Raw genomic sequence first — 6,198 nt, 5'->3', positions numbered from 1 at the left:
GCCTCATTGTATTCCGTAGGACTTCACATATACTTTCTAGTTAGTAGTTTTGAAATGTCGTAGGTCTTGTCCCGACATCCTTTCTTAATGGTAAAGACTTCATAGATAGACAGAGTCGAGGTGTTTCTCAGTATTTACTTTCTTTTGTGTTGTTTTTCAAACTATAAGTATTGCTATTGAGTATTTTCTTCAAACTTTATGAGTTGAGTAATTGAGTTTAATAGATTTAATTTTGTTTTAAGCCTTTGTTGCATGAGTTAGTATTATTCTTGTAGTCAGCCAGGATGAGGGTTCGCTTGGGGACCAGCAATGATTCTTGAGTGCCGGCCACGTCTAGGGTGTAGGCTCGGGTTGTGACAGGATACTACTCCAAGTGCAAGGTTAATACTTGCAGTATGTCCTAGTACTACAAAATTTCAACATCTTCAATAGGTATTTACTGTAATTTCTTAGTTGCACCTCTCCTTTAAGCTTGAAAAATGCTAACAACTTTCCTCTATTGTGAGTTTGCGCCAAAAAATGGGCAAGTGCACACTTTGTTGCATAACCAAATTTTGATATGTTGTATTTTCTATGGACCCACATTAGTTTTTTTGTTGCTGCCTTCTGGTGATGGTCTATAATTGATTTTGAACTCTCCCTAAAAAATAAAGATAGAAAAATAAGTAACAAAATAAGAAGAGAAAGGTTGAGTTGGAAGATTCCTCAAAATGAAGAGTTTTTAGACTCACAAAAATTTATCTTTTGAGTAACTTGTATGCACCTCACACATCTTGCTCAATTGCTGGACAACGTAGAGTATACTTTGAGTTGTATAGATTGTTATGGTATGGTATTTGAGCATTTCATATTTCGTATAGAATGCTGGCTATGAAGAATGGTGAAAACTTGAGCATTTCATATTCCACAAAGAAAGCTCGTCCAACATAAAAGATAGCAGTTCAATATGTCTATAACCAAGAGTAAAAGTTAGCAAAACTACGTAGATCAGTAATACATTTGTTAAGTGCAAAAATAAGTATAGTGCATACCCAATCCACAACATCTAAATTATGAGTCTATCCATCATAGACAGCTACTAATATTTTTATCGCATTGAGAAGCCTTAAGATATAATTTCATAAAAACATATGCAGTTAGAACTGATATACTAAACTGCAGTCATGTGTTGAGCACCATTCTTTCTTTCTTGATATGGAATAAGAGTGTCTTTAGTTATATGCTAAATGTAGAGCAAAATATACGATTTGAAACTATTGTGAGAACATATATCTATCATTTCGAAAATCTCCTTTCCTTGTAAAGGCTTTATCCAAAATCAACATCAAATCCTTCCTCCACTAGTGGAACATAAACTTCCCCATATATACTTTCCTGCTAATAGCATTGAAACCAAACCAACAAGATTGAGCTTCTTTCTAAGAATACCTTATTTCTCCAAGAATCGGCTTGTCAAACTAATGGTCAGGAAAGTCTCTTCCCTGAGCTCAAACTTGTGATGCACCAGGTGATCAGAATGAGCAAGTATTAATTTTCATATTCTGAACAAATCTATTAACTTAGCAGAGGGAACAATTACTATACCTCAATTAGCCATTCTATTAGGATAGATTGCATTTTCTCATTGATATCAACTTGTTGTGCCATATAGTTTGGAGAAGCACGTCCATAAACAAATTGAAATCAACTAGAGAATGCAATCTATCCTAATAGACTAGCTAATTGAGGTATAATTATTCTCTTTGCTAAGTTAATAGATTTGTTCAAAGTATGGAAATTAGTCATTCTGATCACCTGGTGCATCACAAGTTTGAGCTTAGGAAAGAGACTTTCTTGACCATTAATTTGACAGACCGATTCTTAGAGATATAAGGTATTGTTAGAAAGAAGTGCAATCCCGTTGGTTTGTTTTCAATGCTATTAGCAAGAAAATATATATGAGGAAGTTTTTGTTCCACTGGTGGAGGAAGGATTTGGTGTTGATTTCGGATAAAGCCTTTACAAGGGAAGGAGATTCTTGAAATGATAGATTTATGTTCTCATAATAGTGGCAAATAGTATATTTTGCTCTACATTTAGCATATTACTAAGGACATTCATATTTCATATTAAGAAAGAATGATGCTCAACACATGACTGCAATTTAGTATATCAGTTCCAACTGCATATGTTTTTATGTGAATATATCTTAAGACTGCTCAATGTGGTAAAAATGTTAGTAGCTGTCAGTGATGGATCAGACTCATAATTTAGACGTTATGGGTTCTAAATGCACTATACTTATTTTTGCACTTAACAAATGTATTACTGATCTACGTAGTATTTCCTAACTTTTGCTCTTGGTTTTAGACAACTTAAGCTGATATCTTTTATGTAGGACGAGCTTTCTTTGTGGAATATGAAATGCTTAAGTTTTCACCATCCTTCATAGTCAGCAATCTATATGGAATAAGAAATGCTCAAATTTTTAGCATGCCGCAACAATCTATACAACTCAAACTACACTCTACGGTGTCCAGCAATGGAGAAAGACGTGCGAAGTGCATACAAGTTACTCAAAAGATCAACTTTTGAGAGTCTAAAAACTCTCCATTTTGAGGAATCTTCCAACTCAACCTTACTCTTCTTATTTTGTTACTTATTTTTCTATTTTTGTTGTTTAGGGAGTGTTCGAAATCAACTATGGACTATCACCAGAAGACAGCAACAGAAAAACTAACAGGAGTACATTGAAAATACAATATATAAAAATTTGATTATACAACAAAGTGTGAACTTGCCCATTTTTTTGTGCAGACTCAACAATAGAGCACTGTTGTTAACATTTTTCAAGCTTAAAGGAGCGGTGCAACTAAGAAATTACAGGAAATACATATTGGAGATGTTGAAATTCGGTAGCACTAGGATATATTGCGAGTATTAACCTTGCACTTGGAGTACTATCCAATATAATATCGATTGATATTTTTGAAGAGTTCGAGAAACATAAGTTTATTTAAGTGTTGCTAATATTATTAATATATCTTTATCTAGGAATTGAAATAGGGCCAAACCAAATTAAAAAATAATAATCAAACCTAATCGATCAAAGTAGTTCAACCAAATTCAAATACCCACAAACCCCCCAAAAAAATCAGATCTTTTTCTATTGAAAGTATCAGAAATAAGAGGCAATTGAAATTTAACAAAGTTTATGAGGATTCTGAAATAAAAAACAGGAACACAATAATCAAAGAGACAAAATCATGAGATAATTATACACAAGAATTCACCTAACTTTGTGAAAAGAGATTAAATCAAAAAAGAAAACTCACTAGTGAAAAATCAAGAACAACCCTCTCGGTGAAACAATGAGGGAGAAAACCTAACTTCAGTTTTGGGGAAAAATAAAGAGGCGCACTTAAATTTGTGGAAAAAGAAAATGAAAAATTGGGAAACTTCTACAATTTTTGGTGAAAACAAAAGACCGCAATTTTTTGACGGAAAACTGAAAAAAAATATTTTATTTTAGCCCACAATAGCATAAGTTATTATTAATTAAATTAAATACATTAGCAACAAAAAAAATATGGTTGCCAAATATTTTCTAAGATTGCAACAAATTAATTAAATTGTTGCCATTTATTAAAATTGGGCAACAATATCATGATCATTGCAAAAACGTTATTGCAATTTTATTATATTTGGAATTTATTTTATTGCAAAAACGTTGTTTTACAAACTAATAGATGCTAATTTTATGAACGATCATTTGACTTACAATTTATTATATCAGATTCAAAAACGAACTTTTGTAGCAACATATATAACTCAATTGTATACGTCTTTAAAACAAATTTAAAAAAACATCGAAAATGCTAAAGTTGATCTCTGAAACACAAGTAGGCTATAAGTTAAACTTGCTATCACTTTACTCATTTCATCAACTTACGTACGTTATAACTTATAATGTATTCATATTGCTCTACTAAAAAGTATGAAACCCAAATTTCCAATAAACTTAAAAATAATTCCCATAATATATATATAGATATATATATATATATATAAAACGTTAAAGCTACAGCGTGATAACTAGTACTCTTTTTTTTTCATCCGGTGTCCGAAGTCTACATTAGAGCTCTGACTAAATTCGAATCGCACACTGCAGAGCCCATCCAGGGGTGGTGCTCCCAACAAAATTTGCATACCCAGGCCTTGAATCTGACACTTTTGATTAAAACCGAAGCAATCCCACTACTGCACCACAACTCATATTTGTCTGATAAGTAGTACTCAATCCCTAGTGTAGATAGCTAGATCCTTCTATTCGATATGTATAGGTATAACCGTATAAGCAATTTTCTATGTCACGATTATTAATAGTCATTATTATAATAGACCCATTATAAGAATATGTACGTATCGCAATTGATAAGCCTCAACTACGTACCTTTTGTACTCAATTTCTTAAAGCGTCTTTATGTCTGTAATTACAATAGACTTTTCATTTGTATTGAATATCCTTAAACGGTCATTATGGGACAGTTATTGTTTGGTTGCCAATCATCTAAAATTAGCATTTGTTCAATTATTCATCCTTTCTTATGAGAGGGTTTTCATCTATATATGTTCAATGTCTTTTTCTTTGGGTGTACAACAACCAAGAAAAAATAATCCTCCTTTCAATAATATTATATCATGCTAAATTTTCTTTCTTAATAAATCATTAATTAATAGTAGAAAACACTAATTACATTTAGGATAGTGTTTTGACAGATATGAAATATTCTTACAACTTCCGCGCTCAAGTGTTTTTCATAAATTTCCAGCAATCTTAAATATATATTACTTATTGGTCAAGGATGGTTTTTGGTGTTGTATCGTGGAATTTAACTATTCATGTGCTATATTGGTCAAGGATGGTTTTATTAATGAAGTATGACACTAACGGCAAGCTCTTGTGGTATATCTTGTATACATGTGAATTTGTTTGTGAGAGTGAAAGTATATATCTTTCTAATTATATGCCTAAAAATTATGACTCGATTGTGTGATAGGACATTTCTCTTAAAAAGTGAGGGCACATAGATGGTTTGAAGACCTAATCAACTTCTTTGATTGATGATATGATTGTAATTTCCCCATGTATTATGTTAGTGAGCCAATTTTAGACTGCGATATTTTGATTAAACTATCTTGTTCTGAATTGATGTAAGCACTTTGTATGAGATTAGTGTTTACGTTTAACATTTCTTATGTAATCTACATAGGAAAAGACATGGTTTGGAGTGTACATTGTAGTTGATCAAGGTGAGAGAGTGTCTTGTTAGTTGTTCACGGATGAATAAAGATTTAAGTATGGGGTGATATTGTTGGGTGAATTTATACTCTTTTTAGTCGTATTTCACTCATATTTAAATATCTTCTTGAGTGTTTTTTAGTTTGATACTCTATTTTTCACTCAATTATGTAGTTTTGAATTTATAGATGATGTTTATACTTTGTTGGTGAAAAGAGTTAAAATTTGGCTAAGTATGAAACAAAAAGTAAAAAAACCTTGCAAAACGAAGTCTAAAGTAAGGTCTCACGGTCGCCAATCAAGCTATGAAGCGAGCGGGTAAGAAATATAACCCCTGATAAGATCAAGAGGAAGGTGAAGCAAGAGGGATTGTGACACGAGGACTAGGCCAAGGAGCTAGGCCTAGCTGGGGATGCGAGGTTGTAACACCCCGAAAATTTCTAAGTTAAGATTCGAACTATTCTTCATTTACGTATAAGGTCATGTCTGGTGATTCTTAAATTGCTCATATGTGTAGGGGTCAATTCTTTAGTGTGTAATAGATTTGGATATGAATTAAGGTCACAAGAACCCCTTAACACAAAGTTGAGTTGAAGCTTCCTTACCGATTAAACATAAGATTTTACTTGGGTCAACTTCAACCAACTATATCTCTCAGTTCATAACAAATTAGGTGGCCCATGACCTATCAAATTAAAATTTATTGAGTCCTCTTTCCAACGCCACTATGTTTGCCTCATTTTGAGTTCGAACTAAATATTTATGCCCATTTTAGTGAAGCCTTGTCGGGCAGGTGAAGCTTCACTGCCGGCTATACGACCCTTGAAGTACTTCACGAGCCGTGAAGCCTTAATCGGTCTGTAAATTAAAGCCTCCCTTTTAAGGCACCTCGTCAGTCTTTTAAGGTGGAGCCGTTT

The 6,198-nt window shown here is 32.8% G+C and overlaps 1 pseudogene; it reads left to right on the top strand.

The window, feature by feature from the left end:
* Window positions 1-1,667: 1,667 nt before the first annotated feature.
* On the top strand, window positions 1,668-2,808 carry LOC102591424 (G2/mitotic-specific cyclin-1-like; annotated as a pseudogene).
* Window positions 2,809-6,198: the final 3,390 nt, after the last annotated feature.

Source organism: Solanum tuberosum, unplaced genomic scaffold (assembly GCF_000226075.1).
Source record: "Solanum tuberosum cultivar DM 1-3 516 R44 unplaced genomic scaffold, SolTub_3.0 scf00438, whole genome shotgun sequence".
In the NCBI taxonomy this organism is placed as follows: Eukaryota; Viridiplantae; Streptophyta; class Magnoliopsida; order Solanales; family Solanaceae; genus Solanum; species Solanum tuberosum.
The sequence above is the reverse complement of the archived record's forward strand: the minus strand, read 5'-3'. Positions and strand labels throughout refer to the sequence as shown.